Source organism: Megalobrama amblycephala, linkage group LG14, assembly GCF_018812025.1.
Source record: "Megalobrama amblycephala isolate DHTTF-2021 linkage group LG14, ASM1881202v1, whole genome shotgun sequence".
Lineage (NCBI taxonomy): Eukaryota > Metazoa > Chordata > Actinopteri > Cypriniformes > Xenocyprididae > Megalobrama > Megalobrama amblycephala.
The window spans coordinates 36773845-36785810 of NC_063057.1; the positions used below are offsets into that span (position 1 = coordinate 36773845).

The 11966-nt window shown below is 36.8% G+C and overlaps 1 pseudogene; it reads left to right on the forward strand.

The window, feature by feature from the left end:
- Positions 1 to 1661: 1661 nt before the first annotated feature.
- LOC125245009 lies at positions 1662 to 9666 on the forward strand (annotated as a pseudogene).
- Positions 9667 to 11966: the final 2300 nt, after the last annotated feature.

Here is an 11966-nt window from a genome sequence, read left to right on the forward strand (position 1 = left end):
ATTACAACACAGCGCTGCGATATAAAGTTAAGGAAACTAAACAACAGAGAGAAATATATGTCTATCTCAGATTTAACGTTTGATCTATACACCAGCATCGGGCAATAACGTTATCTTGTTCACTGTAGAGAAAGCTGTAGCTACACTGGGAAAGTAAGCGTAAAGACACTGAATTAAACATAAATGCAGCTTTTGTGTCTTTATCAGCTTTTCTGCATTTATACTGGCCCTGATAATCATCACACATTCACTTACCGCTTGCTCTAATTCTGTAAATCCGTTTTTATGAATGAATGACTTACTAGCGTTGCTTTGGTCTTCCTAAACAGCCGCTAGCAGCACCTGCTGGTGAAGTCGACTAACAGCAGATGGAGATGATGCATCGGCACTCTACTGCTCTTCCTGCAGTTCCCGGATGTGAAATGTTGAATTTTCTGCCGAATTTGAGCCACTGAATTTGTGGAAGCGAATTTGTAAAGTGAAATAAAATGGACTGAAAATTGCTAGTCGAATTTTATAGGTTGTATTTTTAAACAGAATAAATATCTTGGAAGTGAAATTTGAAATGTGAATATGAATTATTTAATTTTTAATAATGAAAATGTGTGTGAAATATTTTTAATTGAAATATTCACAGCTTAAATATACGACTGTGTTGAATTTCATCCCATAAAAATGCAAGCCTTAAAAATACAGTGCATCTAAATGCAAGTACAGCTAATGTAATGCATATTTTTTTTCAGTTAGAGCAATTCAACAAGCTTTTTATTTCAAAAACATTTGGCATTAATTTACTTCCATATTTGAATTTCCTCTTCTTTTTCCTCAGACTACATCCAAAAGAAATTCAGTGTTTCTACATCTGAGATAAAGGCAGTAATATGATTCAATGAGGGCAAGATCTTCAAAATAAATAAATAAATAAATAAAATCCCTAAATAATGTGGATAGACAATGGAGGGAATAAATGCATGATTTGCAAATAAACACTTTAAATACATTTAGTTAAACTCTCAACCTGTGATTTAAAGTTAAATCACAATATAAAATCACATTTATTGCTCCTTTGCAGTTTGAGACATTCACTGTTGTTTTGTGCATTAATTTAATTCTCATTATATTGCAGATGTGTGAAAATAAAACTGGATATTCTAGTTGTATTTCAATGGTATTGTACAGCATTTTATTAGTATTAGTCGTAGCTACTGTAGCTGTTGCAGTGTTATTTTAGTAATACTTCAGTTGTATTTTAGATGTATTGCAGTAATACTGCAGTTGTACTTCAGATATCTATTATTATAGGCTATACTGCAATATATATATATATATATATATATATATATATATATATATACTTTTTTTTTTTTTTTTTTTCAGTTTTACAAATGAATGAACTCTGCTTTATTAATTCATAGACTCTTTTAAACACCAAGTTTTTAAGTTTTAACAAACTTTCATTAGTTGATAATACTTATTATATTAATCAAATCATTGGACAACATGCATTTAAATATTTCACCATGTATTTAAATATTCAAGTCAATTAGCCTTTTTAAATAACTAATCATGTTGTGGTGATTCTAACTTGGAAAACAGACAAAACAGAATTGGTAAGAAGTGTTATTTAAGAAAAGAGCATGCTAATATAATAGGCGTAGACCTGTAGCAGAACTAATTTAGCATGTGCTGACTTAATTTCAGATTTATGTGAATAAGACCTATTCCTTGTGATTGTAGACAGCAGAGTGTGAACGGGACTTTTATTTTGGTGTGGTGGTGTGACGTCATAAGGCAGCGCCGCACTCTTGCATCTGTTGAGACTCAGCTAAAGAAAGGTTTGTGTTTTTAAGCATCTTACAGTGTTTAAATAGATATAAACCGTTCAGGTATTTTTTATAGTTTTACAAGCGATCGAATCACCACAGCTGCTCAAAACGCTGTACAACAAGAACAACAAACACAACATGTAATGACAACTTTTACAAAGCAACTGCAAATGTTTTAAGTGTAGTATTAAATACAGTTACAAATTAATAAACAACAAATGTAAATAACAAAAAAAGTTTGTATGTTCTGCATGCTGTTATTTTTTATTGCTTATTCTTTTTAAATATTCAGGTTATTTTAAGTCCATTAACTCTAACTCTGACTGACTCCCTTAAAAGTGCACTGAACTACTAAACTAGAGCTGATTGAGACGCACCGTGAGATTTAGTTTGGATTTATTTCTGTTTCTGTTAATCATCTTAAACACACAGAAAACTCCTGGTGAAGAGACTGAGATCCTTGTTGTGACAAACTTGTAATTATGGCATTTATTAAAGAGGAAGACATGAAGATTGAAGAAACATTTAGAGTGAAACAAGAAGAAACTGATGAACAAACAAAGATGGTGTTTATTAAAGAGGAGAGTGAAGACATAAAAATCAAAGAAACATTCAGAGTGAAACAAGAAGAAACTGAGGAACAAACAGGTTGGTTGCATTATCAAAGATCCTTATTAAAATGTCCAATGGTGGAACCAACAAAAAAAAACACTGGTGGGTAAAGAGTTAAAAGTAATATGATTGTTTAAAAAAAAAAAAAAAAAATCCAATCAGTCAATAATGTCGGTAATGCATTGCAGTTTGAGCTGAAGAATGGATGAACACTGGTTAACTGATGCGCTTTGGAAAAGCTCAACCGAACATATCCTATATGAGATTCAGATATAGACAACAAAAGCATCATATCTTACATTTCCAGAAACGTGAATGCACAACTCAACCTTGGTAGTCAGAAAGTGTAACTCTTGTTAAATGCGCTCTTCCCAAAACGGGCAGTGTTTTCACACTGAGTCCACTTTAAAAAGAACTGAATTGAGGTGGTAAGGTGGTAAGTCTTGAAGGTGAATATGGATTATTGATATTTTTAATATTAAAATTGTGTGAAATGTTTTTATTTGAAATCACAGCTTAAATACACAACCATGTAGAAATTGAACCCCTCCAAAATAATGTAATGCATGTAAAAATGTAATTATCAGCCCCACTGATAATGTAATGCTTATTTTGTGCAATTAAACATGCTCAACATGCTTTTTTTGTTTGGTGAGATGGTAAAAGCAGGTAATTTGTAATATGAATTTTCAGTGTCTGTAATGGGGCTTAAATCTTAACTGAAATTCGTCACATACAGTTTCTGTTTTTTTAAACAAATAGTGTTATGTTGTTTGTTTGTTTTTTTATATATCATTGTCTTGTTTTTCTTGTGGTGTTCTGCTGTCCTCTCTCAGTGTTTAGCTTTCAGTTTCGGTCGATTGGCTCCCGGTTTCACAGACAAGGCATTCAAACATGCATTTTAGTCTAGTCCTAGACTAAAATGCATGTTTGAAATTTTTTAACTTTAAGTAACTTGCACTGAGATATCTTAAAATATGCCAGATCCATTGTTTTGTCAGGGTACATTTATTAAAGCTACTTAAATCTGCTGTCCGTAACTTTTTTTGTGTTCGAAATTTACAAAAATTATATAATGAGAATGTACAACATGAATCCATTTTCCAAACCGTGTTTTTGTCTTTCCCTGAATCATTATGGTACACTTATAATAAGTGTTTATATTCAGACTATTTCAGACCAGACTGGAAGGACCCGCCGCAGAGTATCACAGTAACTGCGTGACTTGCCATAGACATACACGGAGAAAAGTAGCTCCGGCTACAATGTTATTCCACAAGACACGTGCAGTTCTGTTACCGCTAGAGGGTCAAAAATAATGGACTGCAGCTTTAAATACCCTAATTGAATTTAGGCTTAAAGGGATAGTTCACCCAAAAATGAAAATTTGATGTTTATCTGCTTACCCCCAGCGCATCCAAGATGTAGGTGACATTTTTTCTTCAGTAGAACACAAATGATGATTTTTAACTCCAACCGCTGCCGTCTGTCAGTCAAATAATTGCGCTCTGACAGCGGCAGTGATGTCTGACACTCATTGAAGTATATGCGCGAGACATCACTTCCGTTGTCAGAGCGCGATCAGACATCACTAAAGGAGTCATGAACGGAGTTGGACATAGTGGTGTTTTAGAGGTAAAAAATGATATAAATACTGTTCGGTTTCTCACACAAACCGATCGTTTCGTGTCTTAGGACATCAATGTGTCGTCACGAGCCGCAGGGTTTAATTTGGATTTGTCTAAGCAAGCTTTATTTACTCTTATAGATGAAGTTCCCATCTACTGCAATTATTTGACTGACAGACGGCAACGGTTGGAGTTAAAAATCATCATTTGTGTTCTACTGAAGAAAAAAAGTCACCTACATCTTGGATGCGCTGGGGGTAAGCAGATAAACATCAAATTTTCATTTTTGGGTGAACTATCCCTTTAATCCTGGCTTAGGCTAATGGTGTGTTCACACCAGGGCGAATGAAGCGTTAAGCACAAGTGATTTACTTGTTAAGTCAATGCAAAGATGCAAATAGACATCCTGTAGCCAGATTAGCGCGAATTGAGCGTTTCGGGCATTTGACACGCGTAACGTGCGGTTTGCATGAATACTTTGGCAAATATTCACACCGCATTAACCAATCAGGAGCTTGCTCTAGTAGTGACGTGATTACGACGTAGCAAGCGGAGGCAGAAATCCGAAACAACAATGGAGGATAAATCATCTTCACTGTACGATACATCTTCATACTTTTATAGAAACAGGAATAAAAAGGATCTTGCTTGGAAGAAAGTGAGTGAGGAGGTCGGACAATCTAGTAAGTTGTAAAAAACGCTCTTTACTCAATTTGAGCTATATATATACACATGGGGTGGGTCCTCCCTCCAAATTTTTTTTTATGCAATTATATATATATAGAAAATTTTGATTTCCTTGGTGTACATATATGCATTTTAAGACGTTTTAAGGCTAACAAATTGGATAAAAATAGCTTTAAAACCGTGTCAACAAATACATACATGCACACAGTTTTGAGGCAGCTTTAATCGCATGTTTGGTAATTCCATGACTTAATTTACCTCCAGAATAATGATGGCGCATGCCCGTAGTTTCTTTAGCGCTTTAGTTAAGCTATAATTAAAGTAATATGCAGCGCTCGCCGGCGCATTTGCGCGAGCAATTCTTAAATTCATGCTTCGAGCACAGTAGGCTATAGCCTAACGGCTGATTGGAGCTTTACTGATATAGCCTGACAACATCTCATCTGACCGCAGTTCACTGTTGTTCAACTGAAGCTACCTTTTCCGCGCTCGTTTGACTTGCGCCTGGCGCTGAGGCGAAGGTGGAATGCGCGTCTGAAAAGTGTCCCGTTTGTTGTGGTCGTAAAGAGACATTTATAAATGCAGCGTTTTACTTGGCGATGTTTTAAAAAATATTTTTATTTTTGGTATTTTTTATGCTCTGTTGGTTTTTATGCTGAATTAGAGACGGTAAAAGTGAGTGGGTCCAATATCATTGGTCTTAAAAAGTGGGTGGGTCTTGTCCCACCCACATACAATGGTTCCGACGCCCATGTATATACATATTGAGACTACAAGCTAGCTAAAGCTGGCAAATTGAGCTTATTCACCGTATTTTACAACTACTTTTCCGCTGACGAGTTGTGTTTATTCAGAGGAAGTGTGCAGAAAGAAGTGGAAGAGTCTGGGACACACATTTAAAGGTCTGATATGAAGTTAATTTCACGTGCGAATGAAGTGAGTAAACTCAAAATGTTCAAGCGTCCAACTAAGCGCGAATAGCGCAATTTATTCGCACAAGTCGTGTCTGGTGTGAACGACCCATAAGCCCTGTCTGTGAAACCGGGCCTGGGAGTTGTAACTCCACCTGTAAGTGATGCTTGGACTGTCCTGTTGGGTCATTCCAAAGTTATAACAAACATATTATGCTTGCTCCCAAACAAAAAAAACAAGGGTTCTCCAACCCTGCTCCTCGAGGGCTACCATCCTGCAGAATTTAGCTCCAACCCAGTCAAACACCCCTGAACTAGCCAATCAAGGTGTTCAAAGTATAACAGGTAAGTGTGTTGAAGCAGGGTTGGAAATAAAGAATGTAGGAAGGTAGTCCAAAAACAGGGTTGGCTATCCCTTCTCTAGGAGGTCAATCTATAATTTATCTGATCTCCTGTGTCAAAATGGGTTTTGTAAATAAAAGTTTTAACTACCAGCTTGACATTTTGAGCCATTCCCTAAAGCAAGTGAAGAGTTAGCAATATTGAGAAGGCTTCTCAGATCAACACCTCTTATAGTAGCTTAGTGGATAAAGGATCTACTTGTATGTTGGTTTTTACATGTATAAATGTTTTGATGTCTGTTGCTTTGTGCCATTAAAGTGGTGTTGAACTTGCATTTGTCATTTTTAGACTTGATGGCACTGAAAGGGGAGACTGAAGTGAATGAAATGGAAGAGAAAGATCAATATACGAATCATCATGATTTGTATTCAACTGCAGAAAAATATATTAGATGCTCACAACCTGAAAAGACTTCCTCACGAAAAAGAGCTCAAAATGCAGGGACTAGAAGTCACTTCATCTGCCAACAGTGTGGAAAGAGTTTCAATAGAAAAGTAAACCTTAAAGCCCACATGAGAATTCACACAAGAGAGAGACCTTTCATCTGTCAACAGTGTGGAAAGAGTTTCAATAGAAAAGGAAACCTTAAAGACCACATGAGGGTTCACACTGGAGAGAGCCCTTTCACCTGCCAACAGTGTGGGATACGTTTCACTCAAAAAGGAAGCCTTAACAGGCACATACGAATTCACACTGGAGAGAAACGCTACACATGCCATCAGTGTGGAAAGCGTTTCAATCTGATAGGACGATTTGAAGACCATAAAAGAATTCACAGTGGAGAGAAGCATTTCACTTGCAAACAATGTCGGAAAAAGTTTCGCTCTAAAAGAAAGCCTTAAAAGACACATGAAAATTCACGATGGAGAGAAGTCCTTCACATGCTCTCAATGTGGAAAGACTTTTAATCAACATGGAAAACTTAAAGTCCACATGAGAATTCACACTGGAGAGAAACCGTACACATGCTCTCAGTGTGGAAAGAGTTTCAGTCAAATAAGACACTTTGAAGACCACAAAAGAATTCATACCGGAGAGAAGCCTTTCACCTGCAAACAATGTGGGAGAAGTTTCAACCAAAGAAGAAACCTATATAGGCACATGAGAACTCACACTGGAGAACAACCTTATGCATACCCTCAGTGTGGAAAGAGTATAGTTTAAAATGGGAACCTTAAAGTCCACAAGAGAGTTTACACTGGAGAGAGACCTTTCACCTGCCAACAGTGTGGAAACAGATTCACTCACAAAGGAAGCTTTACCAGACACAAATAAATTCTCACAATTGAAGTGTTGTCACTGTGAAAAATTAATGATACATTTTATGAGATATTTTTATGAGATTTGTATGAGATAATTGTTTTATGTCATCAGTGTGGAATGAGTTTCATTTACAGGAATCATCTTAGGAATTATAACTCACCACCAGAAAGAAACTTTTCATAAGCCATCAACTTTGGAAAGACTTGCAGAAGTAAAGCAAACCTTGAGGTTCACATAAGCATCCTGATACACTCAGGCTAAGTACTTTTTCTTTCTTTGCTTAGGGGTTAGAAGAAGTTCAAAATAACTGAGCAGCAGACTCGGGGTACGTTTACGCAACAACGAAATGGTTAAAACGATGACATTTTTCTTTTGAGTTTTCCATGTGCAGACGACACGTTTTGTCAAAACGATGCCCATTCATACAAATCTGTGAAAATTACTAAAAACACTGTATTCTGCTGGCAGGCCATTAGATGGCGCGGACAAGGTGAAGTATACCCGGCCCTTTAGTCTTCAGAAGAGAAGTGAATTGCGGCGTCTCTCTGTCGAAGAAGTGAATCAAACGGACGCTCTTCATGTTCCGTGTGATTGGGTCAGGGGTAGGCAAGTTCGGTCCTAGAGAGCCGCTGTCCTGCTGAGTTTAGCTCCAACCTTAATCAAATACACCTGAATAAGCTAATCAAGCTCTTCAGGATTACTAAGGCTAAAGGCAGGTGAGGGTTTTTTTCAGGGTTGGAGCTAAACTCTACAGGACAGCGGCTCTCTAGGACCAGACTTGCCTACCCCTGGATTGGGCGTTTGCCGTATATGTTGCACTTTCTGGTGCACACGCTTACGAGTTAATCACAAACTCTGGGTCAAACCTGAGTTGACAGAGAACTTTTATACTCAGCGTTGTGAGACCACTGAAACTGATCTAAACCAGGTTGGATTTATCTGGATTTGGCAACTCTAAACCTACTCTGAAACTCAAGAGTTTGTTCAGGTAGATTCATGCAACCGGCCTCTGGCAATAAAGCTCTTTATGATTGAGAATATATTTAATTTTAATTGTTGTTTTTTTTTTTTTCCCTATCATTTTATATTAATTAAAGTGACACAATCATTAGAGATTAACCATTCAAAAGTAGTTTCTAACAATTGCATCTTATTTTAACTTATTGCATTAACTTATTGTTTCTAAGTAATTGCTTGTATATTTGTTTTAATTTATTTATTGTGGGTCAGATGAGGGGCTACGGAGCCCTTAAAGGGAACATGGTAATTTGGGGCCAGTTTTTCAAAAGTAATCTGATCCGATTTCGACTATCGGATTGGATCAAATCTTGAAAATGGGTTGTTCAAAAGGCAAAAAAAAGGATTCTGAAATCAGATTAGATCACAAAATCCAATCTTGGTTTTGATCTGGATAAAATCATCAGTTTGTGCTGTTCATAACTTTTTAGTGCGAATTGGGATACCTTTGATCCAAAAAATCTGGATTATACTGATCCCAACAGATGGGTGGATTTCAGGAACAAAAATGTAATAAAACTTTAAAACTGGTCAAAATAATACAACATATTTATCATGTAATATACATACACACATTTTTTATTTTGCTCTTGATTAGTTTATCTGTTAAAGTAATAAATTAGAGGTAGACATTAGGCTACATATTTAGTCTTTTGGTAACCTACTGTAAAGTAAAAAAGACTTGGTGCCATAAAATAATCCCCAAACAGCTGTAAACAAAAGAAAACAAAAATATTTGATTCAAAGTATTTTTATCACTGTTTGTGAGCTACATTGGCACAATCATAAGAGATGAACCTGTCAAAAGTTCTTAGCAAGCGAATGCAAAGTTTCTGGAGTGAACGCTACGTTGGAACTTATCTGAGAGAACACAAAAACATTGATCCCCTTGGTTTTTATGATTTACGTGTCTAAATGTTTTGTTGTCTGTTGCTTTGTGCCATTAAACTAGTGTTAATTTATATTTGTCTCTTTTTGCTTTAGACCTGATGGTGCTGAAAAAGGAGAGTGAAGTATTGAATGAAATGGAAGAGAAAGATCAATACAAGAATCATCCTGATTTCATAACTGGAGAAAAAACTTTTAGTTGCTCACGAAAAAAGGCTAAAAAGGCAGTGTGAGATTCTAGAAACATCTTGTGCCCTGTCTCTTTTCATCATGTGATCTTTTTCTGTTCACCCTAAAAGGAGTCAGGCCTCACGTCATAGTGAACTTATAGTCCTTATATGTACTTCAGTTACTGAACTGTTAGTTTCACTTCTTGTATTCTAATTATATGCACCCCTGGACAATAAACTGTGTGCCAATGATTGAACTGCACTTTATGTGACTGTCTAGTCATTGGTACCAAGGTATACGTGCTTTTCTGTGCTAGATCACTCAACCTGAATAGATCTTCTCGAACTCCTTGATCTCCAAGTTATTTTATCTAACAATATATATCACAAAACAAATCTAATGCAACTGGAGAGAGCAAGTAGAAACAAACTAGAGAAAAATCACAAACAATTCAATCTCCAGAAACAAAACAGTAATCTAAGGCAACTGAAAAGAGCAAGCAGGAACAAACTAAAGAAAAATCACAAAAATATAATTAGAATTGAAAACAAAGTAAGAAACAATTCAAACTTCAGAAACAAAAAATATAATGCAACTGAAAAGAGCTAGCAGAAACAATGTAAAACAGGCACGGGAGGAAAATTAACAAAAAAGAAAAATGAAATTTGGAAATAGGACAGCACTGCAGCCGTAAATGAACGTGGAGCAAAAAGATTAATAGTAACATTGACAGGGAAAGGATATTACATTTAAGTTTACGGCTCACTGATACATACAAATTACCACATTGTAAAAGGATACCCCCAGCACTCAACCTAAACTGGCCCCGGTCTGTATGGCCATATCTCACCCAAAATCAGACCAGCCCTTATGGTCCATAATCGGGCTGAATGTGGCTAAATGTGCCGAGTCTCAGTTCAAATATGGCCAAATCCGCACACCCAAAGCCTATCAAATCTGACAACAAACACAGCTTGCTAGGAGCATCAGTCGCTAGAGCATCTCTTGAGATCAGAGGAGTGAGGTTTAGGGTGCGTTCACACTTGTAGTTCGGTTCGTTTGGTTCATTTGGTCCGGACCAAAGAAGAAAAAAATAACATTTAGTCCTGGTCCGGTTAGCTTTCACATTGGCAATTTTATCACCGAACCTTAAAGCATAGGGATACATTCACAACGTGATTGGTCGGATTTTATGACGTATTGCCTATTTTGAGACGGAACTTATCGATCCAAAACAGTGGTGTTTTCTGAGGTAAATGCGCTCGTTGTGTGTGCGTAGCCTGCATGTGATGGTACTTTGGCCAGCTGGGAACTCGTGAAGAGCTTATAAAATGTGTAAACTAGTCAAAACACTGGCGGGAATCCATCCGTCACACACACAAACAATCTGCTGCGTGGAGACGCGCGTCTGATGCCTGTGATGAGCAAACTCGCGTCTGTGACGAGAAAAAACGACATGTGTGAACCGCAGTAAAGATAGTTTGTGGTTTGATATTCAGATTTCTTTTGGCTATAAATACGCAGTGCGCTGTCATAGACATGCAAATAATACCGAATATCGTTCTCCATGATTTGTGAATTAAGGTGACGCTGTCCTTTGGGCCGAAATCAGTTTTTTTTTTCGTAGCGACTCTTAATTTTATAATGGCTATAGCTCCAAATGTTGGACACTTAGAGGAATGAAACTGGTGTCATCTTCACCAGCTTGATCTGTGATTTTTTTCACAGCAAAGCTCTTGTCCGTAAATCCCCTTGGTAAGTCCGCCAGTAAGGAATGTGAAAGAAAGGCGTTCTTCATGTTTAACGTCTATTACCAATGAACACGCAGACTGCTGGAATAAAATAACATTGTTTTAGGTAGAGCTCGATTTGTGAAAACTTTCACAATAGCATTTTATCTCGTGGCCGTGTTTCTCTTTGCTCTACCCCCTGTTTTTTGTATAATATGATATATATATGTATGTATGTATGTATATATATATATATATATATATATATATATATATATATATATATATATAGCCTATATATATATATATATATATATACACAGATTGAAAACTTTCACAGTTTGGGTCAGCTGACCCATTCCCTGGGTCACTAACATCGCTATTCTGATCTGTGAAAACTTTCACGGTTCAGTACGGGTCAGCTGACCCTTCCCTGGGTCACTAACATCACTATTCTGATCTGTGAAAACTTTTACAGTTGAGTTTTGGGTCAGCTGACCCTTCCCTGGGTCACTAACATCGCTATTCTGATCTGTGAAAACTTTCACGGTTCAGTACGGGTCAGCTGACCCTTCCCTGGGTCACTAACATCACTATTCTGATCTGTGAAAACTTTTACAGTTGAGTTTTGGTCAGCTGACCCTTCTCTGGGTCACTAACATCGCTATTCTGATCTGTGAAAACTTTTACAGTTGAGTTTTGGTCAGCTGACCCTTCTCTGGGTCACTAACATCGCTATTCTGATCTGTGAAAACTTTTACAGTTGAGTTTTGGTCAGCTGATCCTTCCCTGGGTCACTAACATCACTTTTCTGATCTGTGAAAACTTTCA